An 18,779-nucleotide genomic window follows, 5' to 3' on the forward strand; every position below is an offset into this window, starting at 1 on the left:
TAAACTGCAGTCTCTGTATGCTGGTTTGTGTGTTCTCCAACAACACTCTCACAACGCTTCTTGGAACATACTCGTTCTACCAATGGGGAGCTTACCTAACAACACCCATGGGCTAGAGCCATGATGGTGAACTATGGCATGTGTGCCACAAGTGTCATGCAGAGCCATATTTGCTGGCATGCCAGCTGTCAGCTCCAGCATGCATGTGTGCACAGCCAGAGGGCTGGGGGAGGCTGTTTTTGCCCTCTCCAGGTTTCGAGAAAGCCTCTGGAGGCTGGGGAAGGAGAAAATCAGGCTCAACGAACCAACTGGAAGTTTGGAAACAATCCGTTTCTGCCTTCCGGAGTGCCTCTGTGGGGCTGGGCGAGGTCGTTTTCGCCCTTCCCAGGCTTCTGGAAAGCCTCTAGAGCCTGGGGAAGGGTTGTGCATCCATGTACGGAGGGGGGGTCAGCAGACATGTGCACATTGGTGGAGAGGAATGAATTGGTGTGGGCATGCATACAAACATGATAGTGTGCGCACCCACAATTTTGGTACACCATAAGAAAACAGTTTGCCATACCTGGGCTAGAGTATTGAACAAAGAAAATAATTTAAAGATTTGGACATGGCTTGCCATAGTTCCACCAAAAACAATGCACACCAATATTACGCCATACAAAATGCTTAAAAAACAGTGGCCACAGTTCATTTTTTTTCATTTCATCAGAGGAACGCAGCATATCCCAAAGGCATTCAAGCTATGTCCAGCTAACACTGATACACAACTACTTTTTGATGACCACATATGATATTGAACTTTCTGTATTCCTCTTGAAAAGGGTCCAGTCTAAATTCTGGATTCCAAGAGCTATATTCCAAATTGTTGTTGTTGTTGTTGTTGTTATTTAATATTATTATTATCTCTTTTATTCATTAAACATGAAACTCATTCAACTGAACATTTAAAAATGTGTCATAAATACCATTGTCTGGTCCTAATGGTTGATACAAGTTGCTAGGTATCAACTAACTATCTCCTTAAAATATATGATGTTCCGAGTAGCACAGTTTTTTGCAATTCCGCTTGTGTTATTGCAGGAAGCATCAATTTCTTGATTCATTTTATAAAATTCTTGGACATGATACCAAGTGCCCTGATGACAATGGGTATCACTGTTACATGTTTCATCCATAATCGTGTAGTTTTGATGGCCAAGTCATTGTTGTTGTGGTGGTGGTGGTGGTTGTTGTTATTGTATGACTACGTTATAGTAGTCAGGAGACCACAATGCTATTGCAGAATAGTGGATAGGTCCTGTTATAGGAAAAGATTGCACACTTTGCAAAGTGCATCACACGGGAGGTGGCTTACTTCAGACCAGAGAGTAAATACAAGCTATTCAATAACTAATTAAATACACACAGAGACATATACTGAATATATACCTACCACACAAAGAACACATAAACTTTGCTTAATTGATTTTTCTTAACTGCTGCTTGTTGTTTAATTGAGGTCTCAACAGAATAATGTAGCATTTGGGGAAAAAAAGATGCAAGACAGCAATCCACCACTAGATGCCAGGATGGAGAAGATCTCCACAGCCACCATATACTTCCCCTTTGTGCTCAGATAAGTAGGGACAAAAGTCAACCAAACACTACAAAACACCAGCATGCTGAAGGTGATGAACTTGGCTTCATTGAAAGCATCTGGCAACTTCCTGGCAAAAAAAGCCACCATAAAACTAATGATGGCTAGAAATCCCAAGTAGCCCAAGACAAGATAAAACATGACAGAAGATCCCACGTTATATTCTGCTATGATTTCACTGGTGAGGGAATCCATATCCAAATTTGGGAAAGGAGGAGAGGTTGCCATCCACCAAGAACAAATACTTGCTTGAACAAGGGTGCAGGAAATAACAATGGGACTGGCCAGTTTTCTCCCCAACCATTTCCTCATGTTGGACCCTGGTTTGGTGGCCATGAAAGCTACAACGACGGTAATGGTTTTAGCTAATACGCAAGAAACGGCCACCGCAAAGATGATGCCAAAAGCAGTTTGGCAAAGAAAGCAAGTGGTCGTGTTAGGTTGTCCAAAAAACAGCAAAGGTGAAAGGAAGCACAGGAGAAGGGACAGAAGGAGTGTAAATGTAAGTTCCCGGTTGTTGGCTTTGACAATTGGGGTGTCTTGGTGCTTAATAAAGATCCTAAGGACAAAAGCTGTAGTTATAAATAGGCTAATCCCAACCAAGGCTAAACTCATCCCTAGTGGTTCTTTATGGGACAGGAAGTTTAAAGTCTTGACAAAGCATTGATCTTGCTTCTTGCTTGGATATTGATCTTCTGGACACGGGGAACAATCAACCACATCTGGACATTGAAAAAGAAATTTTAAAAAAATGATCATATGTGTTCATGGCACGTTTCCGTATTCTATTCAATGTAATCCCTGTCTGTTAAACATTGTTGTGTTATCCTAGGTCTTAATGTTGTATGCTAGCGGTATTTAACCAAACCCTTAGCAAGTATACGATTAACTACTATTTGGTGCCTTTAGAGTTTATAGAGTATATTCTTCCTTTGAAAAGAAGGTTTGAGGAGGTTCTTGTTGTTATCTGAGCTTGGTTGCAGATATTTCATTATCCAAGCTACAATGTCATCTATTGAAAAGGAAGTTTGTCCAAAGAGCTGTAGCTGTAGAAACGGAGCTTGGGAGCCCATTTTTGATGGCAGAACACTTGGGCCATCAAAGGCATCCCCAATACAAGTAACATCAAACTGGCCATATCCACCCCGGCCCCCCTGAGGTCAAACACAACCCTGATGCAGCTCTTAATGAAATCGAGGTTGACACTCCTGCTATAGACCTGTATTGTTCTGGCCTAGGCTTCCCAAGAGCTTGAAGCAAACTCTTTGCCCCGACAAAAAACCCTTTTATTAATTTACCGTGGATTATTCTCACTCACATCTGACAAAGTCTTTCAAAGGAGGATTTACAGTCACAGACCTTATCTGGCTTGGAGAGCTGCCAGGCCGATATCTGCAGAACTTGGCAAGGAGTCTCAAAGAGTCACAAACCAATGAAGGGAACTAATTGTCTCCTGCAAACTCCACTCCCCTTTCGCTCCTCTTTTCTTTCCTCTGGGAGGGGCCATTCATCATCCTCCTGTGGCCTTACTCCCAAGTCGACCCCTGTACTTTAGCTGTTTTCTTTGTCTGGCAACTCTGCACATGCACACACTGGGCTCCAGCTTTTCGTCTGCCTCACTGAACTCTGACTCTGAAGGTAGCTGATAATTGGCATGCGGCTCTGGCCCCCTCTCTGCCTCTGACACAGAGCCCTCATCAGAGCCTTCTCCAGACTCCAGGACTGGCCCATGTCCCTCCCCAACCTCCTCACTGTCCAAATCTACTGCCAGCTCTGCTGGCCACCAGTGGGCTACAACATATACAAAGTATATTTCTTTTGTTGCTTTCCCACCAATGACCCTACTGAAAATCATTATACTGGGACTCAGTTTCTTCTCGCAAACTTTCCTGACTATCTAACACAAAAACACATTTCAGACATGTTCTCTTGCATTCATGCATGTCATTCATGTTTATTGCCCTATGTTACCTATTTCATGTGAAATCTTCCCTTCAGGGCAGGGAGCACAATCATAGCAGCAGAATTTCTCCCCTTCCTTCTTTTTCTTTTGGTATCTGGGCTGGCAAGGATCACTACACAGAGAAAAGGGCAGAACCTATCCATAAATGTGAAAATAATTTAGGAAAGGAAAAAAAAAACTGGTTTTCAAAAATCATAATATTGCTTAGTAAAAAAAAAAAGGAGTCCACAAGGAGTCCAGTAGCATTCATTTTAATTAAAAGCCACAAATTTTAATTAGCCATAACTCACTATCAGATGCATAGAATGGCTAAACTGATATAGGCTTTAAATTGGGGTGAGGCAGGGAGAAGGGAAGATAGATTGACCATACATATGCATGCATGTGCAAATTCCATATATGCCAGATTAGCAGTATTTTTTTTGAATTAATCTTTGTGAAATGTTAAAGACCCCTTGTGTTTGTTGATACATTCTCAATGATAGATGATATATGAGCCTTCTAAAGGTAAAGGAAGGGACACGGTGGCTCAGTGGCTAAGATCAATTCTTGGCGGACAAAGTAGCTCGGTTTCGATCGGACTTGGACTCCACCGCAGTAGGTCCAGCTGAGTCACAGGAGGATTACTTGTTACATCAGCTCTGGGTTGAGTTCCAGGAAGTTGCCTCTGGGGATGTGGACAAGGCCATTCGAGCTGTAAGTGCCTCCACTTGTATTTTGGACCCGTGTCCCTCCTGGCTGGTGGCTAACAGCAGGGAGGTGACACATGGCTGGATCCAGGCGGTTGTCACCGCCTCCCTTCGGGAGGGGCACTTCCCCGCCGTACTTAAAACGGCGGTGGTGAGACCCCTCCTGAAGAAACCATCGTTAGATCCAGCCATCTTAAACAACTTTCGTCCTGTCTCCAACCTTCCCTTTATCGGGAAGGTTGTTGAGAAGGTGGTGGCCTTTCAGCTTCAACGGGCCTTGGAGGAAGCTAGCTATCTTGACCCCTTCCAGTCCGGCTTCAGACCTGGTTACAGCACAGAAACCGCTTTGGTCGCATTGACCGATGATCTCTGGAGGGCCAGAGATGGAGGCTATGCGTCCATCCTGGTTCTCCTTGACCTCTCAGCGGCTTTCGATACCATCGACCATGGTATCCTTCTGCGACGACTGCGGGAGGTGGGAGTGGGAGGCACTGTTCTGCGGTGGTTCTCCTCCTACCTCTCGGACAGGTCGCAGTCGGTGTTGGTCGGGGGGCAGAGATCGTCCCTGAGGCCCCTAACATGTGGGGTACCTCAGGGTTCGGTCCTATCCCCCCTACTATTTAACATATACATGAAACCGCTGGGCGAGATCATTCGGAGGCACGGGATAAAATACCATCAATATGCGGACGATACGCAATTGTATCTGTCCGCCCCGTGCCAACTCAATGAAGCGGTGGACGTGATGAACCAGGGTTTGGAGGCCGTTAGGAACTGGATGAGTGCTAACAAACTGGTACTCAACCCGGATAAGACCGAGTGGCTGTTGTGTTTCCCCCCCAATAATTTGGCTAATATACCAACGCTTAGGCTGGGGGGTCAAATTTTATACCCCTCAGATAGGGTCCGCAACTTAGGAGTCCTCCTGGACCCACAGCTGACTTTCGATCACCAGCTGTCAGCTGTGACCAGGGGGGCATTTGCCCAGGTTCGCCTGGTCCGCCAGTTGCGGCCCTACCTAGACCGGGGGGCTCTCACAACAGTCACTCGAGCCCTTGTGATCTCTAGACTGGAATACTGCAATGGGCTCTACATGGGGTTGCCCCTGAAGTGCATCCGGCGACTGCAGCTAGTCCAAAATGCAGCCGCGCGAGTGATAGTGGGCGCACCGCGGTTCGCCCACGTTACACCTGTCCTCCGCGAGCTGCATTGGCTGCCTGTTGGTCTCCGGGTGCGCTTCAGGATACTGATGACCATCTTTAAAGCACTCCATGGTAGCGGGTCTGGGTACTTGAGAGACCGCCTTCTGCCGATTACCTCCCTAAATCGACCAATTAGATCGCACAGACTGGGCCTCCTCCGAATTCCATCTGCCAGTCAATGTCGACTGGCGACCACACGGAGGAGAGCCTTTTCTGTTGCCGCCCCGACCCTGTGGAACGAGCTCCCCATGGAGATCCGTACCCTCACCACTATCCAGACCTTCCGCGCAGCCCTCAAGATCTGGCTCTCCCAGCAGGCCTGGGGATAGGTTTCCAATTACCCGCCCGAGTGTTTGATCGCTGAATGAAAGTTGTGTTTTATTATTTTTTCTTTGTGCACATATTGTTTTGTTTTTGACCTTGCACCCCCCTCCCCTGTGGTTGTAAGCCGCCCTGAGTCCCCTCAGGGAAAAGGGCGGCATATAAATCCCAATAAAACCTTAAAAAAAACCTTAAGATGCTGAGCTTGTCAATCAGAAAGGTCAGCAGTTTGGTGGTTCGAATTCCTAACACCGCATAACAGAGTGAGCTCCCATTACTCATCCTAGCTTCTGCCAACCTAACAGTTTGAAAGCATGTAAAGGTTTCTCTTACACCTATGTGCTAGTCGTTCACAACTCTAGGGGCTGGTGCTTGTCTCCAATTCAAAGCTAAAGAGCCAGAGCTGTCTGAAAATATCTCCATGGTTATGTGGCTGGCATGACTAAATGCCGAAGGTACACAGAGTGCTATTATTTTCCTTCCAATTTTTTCTACTTGCATTTTTACATGCTTTCAAACTGCTAGGTTGGCAGAAACTGAGACAAGTAATGGGAGCTCACTCCATTACATGGTGCTTGGGATTCGAACCGCTGAACTGCCAGCTGTTCTGATCAACAAGCTCGGCATCTTAGGTGCTGCGCCACCATGTCCCATCTTCTACCATCTAACTAATTTAAGACAAACATGGGTCTCCTCCTAATTTACCTAGTTTACTTTACTGTCACCTCATACAATGAAATTAAATGCCATCTTCAGTGTACATCATACATAAGAAAACTATAAAAATAAAACACAAACACACATCCTTCACTTTCTGTACAAATGAATTGAAAACCCCTGACACTGCGTTAATATTACACTATACAGTAGAATTCAATATGGTTACTGCCCTGGGATACAAGCTGTGTTTCAGCCTACTTGTCCTTGTTTCTATTGTACTGTACTGTCTGCCAGATGGTAATAGTTCAAAAAAGGGAGCCCAGGATAAGATGGATCTTTAAGAATGTTTTGAACTTTCTTAAGGCAGCAGTAGTTATCAAGCACATCCAAAGAGGGGAAAAGGCAACCAATGATCCTCTGGGCAATGACGTCGACCCTCTGGAGTGCTGTCCTATCTGCCAGTGTGCAATTGGCAAAACAGACACAGGTGCAGTAAGTTAAAATACTTTCTATGGTGCATTGGTAGAAAGTCACCAGCAGTTTTTCATTCAGTTGTCGTTTCCTGAGAAGTCTCAGGGAGTATAATCTCTGCTGGGCCCTTTTGAACAGTGCTGCAATGTGAATGCCCAGGTCAGCTCCTCTTTTATGATAACACCCAAAAGCTTAAAACTGGCCACTTGCTCCACTCAGTCTCCATTGATAACCAATCCAATCAGTGGTGGGATTCAGCCAGTTCGCATCTATTCGGGAGAACTGGTTGTTAACTTTCTAAGCAGTTCGGAGAACCGGTTGTTGGAAGAAATCTCCTTTTGTTTTTTCCCCCCATTTTTACAGGGCTAATCCTGTAAGGAAGGCAGGAAGGAAACATTCTGGTGTTGTTTCTAGCCTAATCTTTATTGCCCTGCTTACAGAAACTGCCTCTCTGGTTAACCCTTGTTACATTGTAACAGCTAAAGCAAAGCACCCATTGACATGAGTGACTTTGAGTTGGCTACGAACACACGGTCACATGACCACTGGTCCATGCCTACCCAGCTGGTGATTAGGGCAGAGAACCAGTTGTTAAATTATTTGAATCCCACCACTGAATCCAATCCAATCCAATCCAAACCAAAGCAATGTAACTCCTTTAGTGAGTGCACACTATGATGTGGAAAACAAGTTCTGGTCTTCATTTCAAAATATAGCTACCTATACAGTTTCAGTTCCTAAGCTCGAAGAAATGTTTGATCCATCAAATGCTTTTTTCAGTTGACGGAATGGCCAATTCCAATTGAGAAAACTCACCTGGTTGAAATGACTGTGCCAACTCATCATATCTTGATAAAAGCTGAAGGTTTGCTCTTCTTTGGAATCTATTCTCCCAACTTTTATTTTCGTGAAGGAGTTATTTGGGAATATCACCATCTTCATTATATCCAGGCCAGTGGCCACCTCCATTCTATCATTAAAAGCCACACTTTCTCCAGCTGAGTTGTTAAAGGAAATGCCTTGAAGGAACCAGTGAAGCTGGTCAGGAAAAGAAAGAACAGCTAAAATATCACGTGTCACACATAATGAAAAAATTGACACAAGCTACAGTTCTCCTTGATCCATTGCTACATATTTGATCTTAACCCTGTTTCATTTACTAAAATGTTCCTGATAATAAAGGCATTTCATTAGGTGGAAATTCCCTGCCAAGGTTGAAGGCAATTTCATTTACCAAAAATGTGCTCCTAACTGTGGTGGGATTCAACACACTTAACAACTGGATCACTGAATGAATGAATGAATGAATGAATGAATGAATGAATGAATGAATGAATGAATGAATGAATGAATGAACTTCAACACTATACAATAATACAATAATACAATAATACAATAATACAATAATACAATAATACAATAATACAATAATACAATAATACAATAATACAATAATACAATAATACAATAATACAATAATACAATAATACAATAATACAATAATACAATAATACAATAATACAATAATACAATAATACAATAATACAATAATACAATAATACAATAATACAATAATACAATAATACAATAATACAATAATACAATAATACAATAATACAATAATACAATAATACAATAATACAATAATACAATAATACAATAATACAATAATACAATAATACAATAATACAATAATACAATAATACAATAATACAATAATACAATAATACAATAATACAATAATACAATAATACAATAATACAATAATACAATAATACAATAATACAATAATACAATAATACAATAATACAATAATACAATAATACAATAATACAATAATACAATAATACAATAATACAATAATACAATAATACAATAATACAATAATACAATAATACAATAATACAATAATACAATAATACAATAATACAATAATACAATAATACAATAATACAATAATACAATAATACAATAATACAATAATACAATAATACAATAATACAATAATACAATAATACAATAATACAATAATACAATAATACAATAATACAATAATACAATAATACAATAATACAATAGCAGAGTTGGAAGGGACCTTGGAGATCTTCTAGTTCAACCCTCTGCCTAGGCAGGAAACCCTATACCATTCCAGACAAATGGTTATCCAACATCTTCTTAAAAACTTCCAATGTTGGGGCATTCACAATTTCTGGAGGGAAGTCAACTGAGCAGCCTTTTGGGGCCTGCTCCACTCCAGCTCTGCTCTCCAGGACAGCGGTTGCTTCTCTTGCTGGGAGAGAGAGAGCATCTCTTATGCAATTTAGCAGCTGTGACTCGGCCCAACCGAAGTGGGTGGCAAGCATGTGGTGGCTCTGGGGCAAGGCCGGAGCCAGGCAATGGCATGACCATTGGTCCTGACCTGTGGAGATGGGTGAGCAGGTGGCATGTTTACCATTGGTGAGCAGAGCAAGCGAGGCATGAAAATTAGCTGGACAGTCTGGACCACATGGCAAAGGGAAGATAATATATAGGGCAGGAATGTGGTGGGGTGGGTGGTTAGGGCTAGCTGGTGATCAATTTTATCAGTTCTCCGAACTGCACAAAATCAAAACAACTGGTTCACCTGAACTAATCCGAACCAGCTGAATCCCTGATTCCTAATAATAAAGTTATTTCATTTTGGAGATATTACCTAGCCCCATCCCATTTGTGTCAGAAGCCCCTAACAGGCTTCCAGGTTGAAAGAATTAGCTGGTGACATTACTTGTTGCCCTGGGGATGCCCAGTTGGGTTCTCCTTTCCTGCTAATGTGCCTACTGAAGTGGTACCTAATTATCTACTTGCAATTACTTCCTATCAAATTGCTAAATTGGCAGGAGTTGGAGCGAATGTGGGAGCTCATCCCACCACAAAGGAACAGTCTGGTCTTGAATGAGCTTGCAAATCATCAAACCAGTGTCCTAACCACTGAAGCCACCGTGATCCTTATTACCTGCCAAGGTTGAAGATCTTGACGTGCAAGTCTCTTTCTTTTCACCGATGCTCGGCGGAGGGACCTAAATGAAGTCATGGTGTGTAAAGCCTGCACCAAAAGATAGACAGCATTAAAGATGCTGTAGCTGTGGCCAGTCATCTGCATTTCAAAAACAGAACCTGAGAGCATCTCCAACTTCTCTTCCCCACTGCAGGCTTCGTTATGCTGCACTGATCCATTGGAATTTGAAAACGTACAATGGAAGGCTTGCTCCCAAAAGTCTTTTAGAAAACGGTCATCGTGTGCTGAGCAGCATTTCAGGTTGTGAAGATAGGTCTGAAACCCAAGTGGTTCATTTGAAGGGACTTCAAAGGAAATACTGCCTTGGAATAATTCTGAATCCCAGCTGATGACCAGGCCCATGACTGTGAAGTCAATCTGTGCAGTCACGATCCACAACCTCCTCACCGGTGTGTTTTCCGAATGATCAGACCCTGCCTGAAACATTAACGAACTCAGCCACATCACGGTAAGCGTTTCTCCGTACACAACAAATATTTTGGTTCTGTGGTCAGCGAAAGATTGATAAATGCTGAAGGAGACCTCGTTGATCTCATTGAAAGAAAGCAAACGGCCTTGGCTTGGGATTCTTTGTATGAAGGCCGAACAGATTCCACTCTGGAAAAACAATGGTTCCAAACTTTGCAAGAAATGATCTCCACTCTCGTCTCTCAAAACAATGAGTCCGACCCAAGTCCATCCAAAATGCTTCAGTAATTGGACAATTCCTGTATACTGAGGGGCTTCGTTTGAGACCATGCAATAAAAGGAAGGAAACCATGTTGGGTTGTTATGTTCAGAGGCAAAAGAACCATATGTGAGCTGAAAGGAAAGGCAGATCTATTTTATTTGATTAGATTAACAAAGTTGGCATGCAGGCCTGACAAAGGGACCTTGTAGATCATCTAATCCAAGCCCCACCCAGACAGGAGACCGTACACCATTTCTGATAAATGGCAGTCCAGTCTCTTCTTGAAAGCTTCCAGTGATGAAGCTCCCACCACTTCTGAAGGCAACTTCTGTTCCCTGGGTGAATTGTTCTCACTGTCAGAAAGTTCCTCCTTATTTCTAAGTTAAATCTCTCCTTGGTCAGTTTCCATCATTTATTCCTTGTCTTGCCTTTAGGTGCTTTGGAAATAGTTTTACCCACTCCTCTCCAGGGACATGCAGTCATTAGAGGCAGGGGAGGTGGGTCCTCACCATTTTCCTGAGGGAAAGGAAGAATTTTAAATATATATTTTTTAATAACTAAAGCCAGGGTATTTGCTACCAGATTCAAAGTCACAGTGGCTTGGTGTCTGCTCTCAGTGTTAACTATGGGAGGAGGCCAGAGAACTCGGGGCCTCTTTTGCCTAAGGAATTGTTCGCCTTTTAAAAGTTAAGGTGGAGTTAAAAACCGAACACTTTCATATGCAAAAGAGGCACTGATTCTCCCGCCTCCTGATCGGGAAGCAGCGAATCATGCCTTATGAGCAAGCTTATGTTGAGTACGCTTACGTTGGGTGGACAAGAGGAGAGTTGAGAGAGTTTCCACAGCTGGAAAAGGTGGATCAGATGGAGGGAGGGGGGATTCAAATTTATTGTAATTTAATTTGTAATTTAATAAAAAAATTAATTTTTTATTGTGAAGTTTATGTGTCTGTGTTTTTTTTCTTTCTTCACAGCGGTGGGGTCGGAGGAGGCAGAGGGGCGAGGCGGCGGAGCACGGAAGTGGCAGGGACGTTCTCGCTGCTGTGTTTCAACAGGCCAGGTGTCTGGTGGGGGGGGGAGGAATTGGCTGGGTGGGCTGGCTGGCTGGGGAGGGGAGACCCCTTTAAAGCCCAGCATTGAGTGGGGAGGAGGAGGAGGAGGAGGAGGAGGAGGAGGAGGAGGAGGAGAGCGGTGAGTCCAGGCAGGGAGCAGGTCGGACGGGGGTGGGTGGGCTGGCTGCAGGCTGGGGCAGCAGGATTGTTCGTATGAGGAGGCGGGGGGGCAAGGCGGTGGAACGCGACAGCGGCGAGAAGCATCTCAGATGGAACCAGGACACCCGGAAGGCAAGCCGGCACTTAAAGGCATGCCTGCAGCCAGCCCAGCACTGAGCAGGGACGAGGAGGAGGAGGAGAAGAGCAGTGAGTCCAGGCAGGGAGCAGGTCGGGCGAGGGGTGGGTGGGCTGGCTGCAGGCCGGGGCAGCAGGATTGTTCATCGGAGGAGGCGGGGGGCAAGGCGGTGGAGCGCGAGGGCGGCGAGAAGCAACACCCCCGCCACAGGCGTCTTGCGTTCATGTCCGCCATAAATGCGAGACGCCTGTCGGACACAGTGCCGGGGACGTTGCTTCTCACCGCTGCTGCAGTCTTGCCTCACCAACAGTAACCGTCACCGCACGTCACTGCTCCTCTCTGTGGCAGCCCCTCAAATATTGGAACACTGCTATCATGTCTCCCCTGGTTCTTCTCTTCACTAGACTAGCCATGCCCAGTTCCTGCAACTGTTTTTCATATGTTTTAGTCTCCAGTCCCTAAATCATCCTGGTTGCTCTTCTCTGCTCTTTTTCTAGAGTCTCAACAACTTTTTTAGAGTATGGTGACCAAAACTGGATGCATCAGTCTAAATGTGGTCTAACTAGAGTTTAATAGAGTGGTATTAGGACCTCACGTGATCATCTCTCAGTCTTTGTGACTGCCTTTTTAGAACATGAACTCTCAGATCATGATTTGAATGTCTTTTCTTCATTCAAAGTAAACAGTGCGGTCTATGGGGAAATGAAATGATTTATACGAAAAGAGTAACAATAAGGAAATCTGTTCAAATCCATTATTCTGCCTTATTCTGCTGTTTTCTTGTCAAAATCCTTTTAACCACAGCAACCTGACTTCATTTTAAATAGAGTCAAACATTTGTTCTCAGTCAAACCTTTTAGAATAGAAAAAAAAGAAAAGAAAAAAGAAAAAAGAATAGAATAGAATAGAATAGAATAGAATAGAATAGAATAGAATAGAATAGAATAGAATAGAATAGAATAGAATAGAATTCTTTATTGGCCAAGTGTGATTGGACACACAAGGAATTTGTCTTTGGTGCATATGCTCTCAGTGTACATAAGGAGAATAAAATACATTCATCAAGAATAAAAAGATACAACACGTTGTGATAGTCAAGGTTACTAATAAGCTATCAAATCATATTAGGAAACAAATAAAAACAATATAAATTGAAAGATACAAGCAACATGGTTCTAGTCATAAATGGGATAAACACTAGGAAGGAAGAGAGGAATAAAAGTAATACAGTCTTAGTAAATTATTTGACAGTGTTGTGAGAATTATTTGTTAAGCAGTGATGGCATTTGGGGAAAAACTGTCCTTGTGTCTAGTTGTTCTGGTGTGCAGTGCCCTATAGAGCTGTTTTGAGGGAAGGAGTTGAAACAATTTATGATCAGGATGCGTGGGGACTGTAGATATTTTCACGGGCCTCTTTTTGACTCCTGCAGCATACAGGTCCTCAATGGAAGGCAGATTGGTAACAACTATTTTTTCTGCAGTTTTTTTCTGAACTGTAATATTGTTCTAAAAATGAATTGCATCTACTCCATCTTAATTCATAATCAAATCAGTATATACTTCATAGTGGTGTAAGTTAAGGCATCAGATTGCAAGCCAGGAGACTGTGAGTTCTAGTCCTTCATTTGGCATGGAGCTAGCTAGGTCACCTTGGACCAGTCACTCTTTCTCAATCCTAAGAAGGAAGCAATGGCAAACCGCTTCTGAAACCTTGGGAAGAAAACTGTAGGGACGTACCTAGGCAACAGTGGTGGGTTTCAAAAAAAATTCGAACCTACTCTGTGGGTGTGGCCTCCTTTGTGGGAGTGGCTTGCCGGCCATGTGAACTGGTGGGAGTGGCTTGCCGGCCATGTGCTCTCTCTCTCTCTCTCTCTCTCTCTCTCTCTCTCTCTCTCTCTCTCTCTCTCTCTCTCTCCTTCCTTTTGTCTCTCTGTCCCTTTTTCCTTCTTTTCTCTCACTTTTTCTTTCTTTCTTTTCTTTTTTTATTTCTTTCCTCCTTTCTTTCTCTTTCTCTCTGTGTGTGAGTCTGTGTGTGTGTGTGTGTGTGTCAGTGGTGGGTTTCAAAAAATTTTGGAACCTCTTCTGTAGGTGTGGCATGCTTTCCGGGTCCACTGGTGGAACCTCTTCTAACTGGTTCGGTAGATCTGACGAACCGCTTCTACCAAACTGGTGCGAACTGGTAGGAACCCACCTCTGCTAAGCAATCACCAAGAGTCAAAATATAGGCTTAGAATGGACCAAAAAAATGCCCTTGAAGATCTTACCTGTGGAATTTTATAAAGAGTTAAGATGTCAGACATGTGGAAGGAAATATCAGAGCCAAGTCCACCAATGATGGCCATGAGATTTTTCTGTATGTTGCATGCATAGTTGGGGACAAAAGTATGGAATTTGAAGAGTAGGTTCAATGTGGTCCCATAAGTCATCTTCTCATTGTAGTAACTATCATAGATGTGAAACCCGAGGCTGACATTGGGCAAGATCTGAGGGTTCTGGTTAATCTCATTTATTGCAAACGCCAAGCTCAGCACATGTTGATAGTACTTTGTCACTATGCTGAAAGACAGTTAACGTTCAGATTGTACAACCTATATCATTGTTTTGGGTTTTTTTTAAAATCAGCCTCTGAATCCATTTTACTTACTACAAGTAATCTTAAAAGTTTGAAAAAAAAATCAATACAAACAAAATGAGTTGTTGGTTAAGATTTGCGGAGAAAAGTTGCAAAAATACGCAAAAGAAGAGAAGGAATAGCCCAAAATAGCAATAGCAGTTAGACTTCTATACTGCTTCATAGGGCTTTCAGCCCTCTCTAAGCGGTTTACAGAGTTGGCATATTGTCCCCACAATCTGGGTCCTCATTTTACCCACCTCGGAAGGATGGAAAGCTGAGTCAAACCTGAACCGGTGAGATTTGAACCACCGAGCTGCAGAACTAGCAGTCAGCTGAAATGGCTGCAGTACTGCACCCTAACCACTGCGCCACCTCGGCATAAGACAGGAAATAATAGGAACTTAGGTGAATTCCTGTAAGTTAGTTAATTCTGGAATCAATGCAGAGAATATAAATAATAGGGATGTCAGTATTATTTCAAAGAAGTACTTCAGAAACATTTTATTTTTATTCAAATAAAATTAAACCGTAAGCTCCCCAAAAGAATATAAAAAATATACACTTTTACAAAAAGGGAGCCAAGCTATTCTCCAAAGTACGTGAGGGTAGGACAAGAAGCAATGTGTAGAAACTAATCAAGGAGAGAAGCAACTTAGAATTAAAGAGAAACTTTCTGACAGTTAGAACAATTAATCGGTGGAACAACTTGGGTAATAACTAATCAAGGAGAAACATAACCTAGAACTAAGAAATAATTTCCTGACAGTTAGAACAATTAATCAGTGGAATGATGTGCCTCCAGAAGTTGTGAATGCTCCAACACCGGAAGTTTTTATGAAGATGTTGGATAGTCATTTGTCTGAAGTGGTGTAGGGTTTCCTGCCTAAGCAGGGGGTTGGACTAGAAGACCTCCAAGGTCTCTCAGCTCTGTTATTCTATTCAAAATTGGAAAGAAGATTGTGTTAGCAAAGCACACTCTCTAATGAAGCTTTAAAGTAGCCACAAGCTGCTCTTATTGGTGCTTTTGTATGGGACTTCCAAAGCAAAGTACAGTAGCTGAAGAAGCTTCTTGGATGAGAAAAAAAAACATCTTCAAAGAAAAACCAGAAAGCCCAGTTGCCTCTTGAAAAAGCACCTATGGGACAAAGTACAATAGATAAGCATTCAGACATACATGCAGGAAGGTAGGGAACTGATCCTTGTTTCTGCCAGAGTCACACAACACTTGACATCACATTGAGATGAATTGGTCAGAAGATAGAACTTGGGCGGAATCCAAAACAGATGGAAGGAAATATGAATGAATCAAGAGGAAGGCTTAATAGCAGTGACTGTGAGAGGGATTTGGAGTCTTAGTGGACAACCAGCTAAATTTGAACCAGCAGTGTGCAGCAGCAGCCAAATGTGCTAATGCAATCCTCAGCTGCAGTAACAGAGGGATACAATCAAGATCAAGGGAGGTACTAATACAACTCTATAAAGCCTTAGGAAGACCACACCTAGAATACTGCATCCAGTTGCGGTCATCACACTATAAAAAAGATATTGAGACTTTAGAAAAAGTGCAGAGAAGAGCAACCAAGTTGATTAGGGGACTGGAAACTAAAACATATGATGAACAGTTGCAGGAGCTGGGCATGGCTACTCTAGTGAAGAGAAGGACCAGGGGAGACATGATAGCAGTCATCTAATACTTGAGGGGCTGTCACAGAGAGTGGGTCAAGCTATTTTACAAAGCACACAGGGAATAATGAATGGAAACTGATCAAGAAGAAATTCAACCTGGAAATGAGAAATTTTCCGACAGGGAGAACAATCCACCCATGCAACAGAAGTTGCCTTTGGAAGTTGTGGGAAGCTTCATCACTGGAAGCTTTCAAGAAGAGATTAGACTACCATCTGTCAGAAATGGTGTAGGGTCTCCTGTCTGGGCGGGGAGTTGGACTAGATGACCTACAAGGTTCCTTTCAACTCTATAAGGGTGAGACTGGGGAAATTCTATTTGGAGGAATTGGATGAGATACCCAAAAAGAGGGACTTTTAACATATAACACATACAATGGGGTTGCTAACATTTTGTAACATACTGTAAACTGATAGGGTGAGAGCCTGTTTGGTGTAGTAGCTAAGGAATCAGGCTAGAAACCAGCAGTCCAAGAGTTCTAGCTGTGCCTGGAGCACAGAGACAAATGAGTGACCTTGGGCTATTTACTGTCCTGGGAATCCTAGGAAGAAGACGGTAAGGACAAACCACTTTGGAAAATACTGCCAAGAAAATTGAAAGGACTAATCCAGGTAGTAGCCATTGACATTACAAACAATATGTTGAGACTTTCGAAAAAGTTTAGAGAAGAGCAACTAAGATGATTAAAGACCTGGAGACAAAAACATATGAAGAACAGGATTTGTTTTTTGACTAGTCTGGAGAAAAGGACTAGGAGTGACTTGACAGCAGCATTCCAGTATTTGAGGGGCTGCCACAAAGAAAAGGGGGTCAAGTTATTTTCCAAAGCGCCAAAATGCAAGAAGAAGAAACAATGGATAGAAACTCATCAAGGAGAGAAGCAACCTGTAATTAAGGAGAAACTTCTTAACAGGAAGAACAATCCAGAAGTTGTAGGTACTTCATCACTGGAGGTTTTTTGAGAAACTACTGAAATGGTATAGGCTCTCCAACTTGAGCAGAGGGCTACACTAGAAGACCTCCAAGGTCCCTTCCAGATCTTCTGATTGGTTGATTCATTGATTGAGTCAGGACTGACTTGATGGTACAACCAACCCCACCCACCATCCCCATGATAAAGTATCTGTAACTTGCCTTGCATGGAACTGGTCTCTGCATAGACCCTGACTTCCCCCTCCACGCACAGCTCAAACCAATGTACTTCCTACATCAATTTACCCCGTCCACTACACCCATGTCAAAAAGGGAGAGGTGAGACATTTAAAGAATGAATCTATATAGCGGTGTGGGGACAATTCTTTGCAAATATAACAAAGATCACACAGAGGTATAGTCAATGATATGAAGTTCCCTTGGCATACATTGTTTTAAGCAATTTCCCTTTTTTTCCATTCATATTTTTAATTTCTTTGGCTTGTCCTTTCTTACTCTTGAAGTAGAAAGAAGATATTTTGCATGGCATACTTTATCACAAAAGGGTTAACCATAACTCCATTCTCTCCAAATGCATGTTTGTGTCTTTGGATTAAATCATCCAGGAAGAGAAATAGGATTGTCTAATGGATTCAGCAAGTGGATTCAAATAAGATTTATCTTGGGAGTAGTTACTCCAAACATAGACACTCCAGTTATAATGCCTTGTAAAAATTGGTTGATTTTTCTCACTGTCAGAAAATGTCTCCTTATTTCTCGGTTGGTTCTCTCCTTGATCAGTTTCTATCCATTCTTCCTTGTCTGGCCTTCGGGTGCCTTGAAAAATAGCTTGCCCCCCCTCCTCTCGGTGGCAGCCTTTCAAATATTGGAACACTGCTATCATGCCTCCCCTGGTCCTTCTCTTGTTTGTTTATGTGTTAAATTTATTTCCTGCCTATCTCGCCACGGAGCTCTTCTAAGCTGCTTACAATAATGAAAAGGAAAGGGGTACAAATAAAACTGAAGTAAAATAATCGAACAATGAAATGAACAATGGCAAATGAACACAACAAGAACAATACATCTGTAGGAGAAGACCAGGCTGATCCTAAGGGAGCATCACATCATCAGTCCTGAATCCCTTTGTACCAGGAGTGAAATGCTACCAGTTCTGGGGGGGGGGGGATGCCACTGGTTCCCAGAACCGGTAGTAAAAAATACTTTAAAAAGCTCCGATGTGGCCAAGTCTCTGGCTTTAAAATAAATTTAGGAAAAACCAAAATATTAGCCATAAATATGAATACTAAACAAAAGGAAGAATTAAGAGTGATGCTAGGATGTGAGGTAGTTAAAAAAGTCAAATATCTTGGAGTTAATATTTTAACTTCAAATGGGAAATTATATAAGCATAATTATGAACCACTTTGGCATAGTATACAGATGGAGATGAATAAGTGGGAGAAACTGCATTTATCTTTGTTGGGTAGGATAGCGGCAGTGAAAATGAACATCTTACCAAAATTTTTATTTCTTTTTCAAATGTTACCAATACTTAA

The 18,779-nt window shown here is 42.5% G+C and overlaps 1 pseudogene; it reads right to left on the reverse strand.

Annotated features, from left to right (window-relative positions):
- Positions 1-1,457: 1,457 nt before the first annotated feature.
- Positions 1,458-17,798, reverse strand: LOC148046831 (vomeronasal type-2 receptor 26-like; annotated as a pseudogene).
- Between the last annotated feature and the right edge of the window lie 981 nt (positions 17,799-18,779).

Source organism: Thamnophis sirtalis, unplaced genomic scaffold, assembly GCF_051295495.1.
Source record: "Thamnophis sirtalis isolate CommonGarterSnake01/CBP01778 unplaced genomic scaffold, rThaSir2_p1.2 scaffold_4, whole genome shotgun sequence".
In the NCBI taxonomy this organism is placed as follows: Eukaryota; Metazoa; Chordata; class Lepidosauria; order Squamata; family Natricidae; genus Thamnophis; species Thamnophis sirtalis.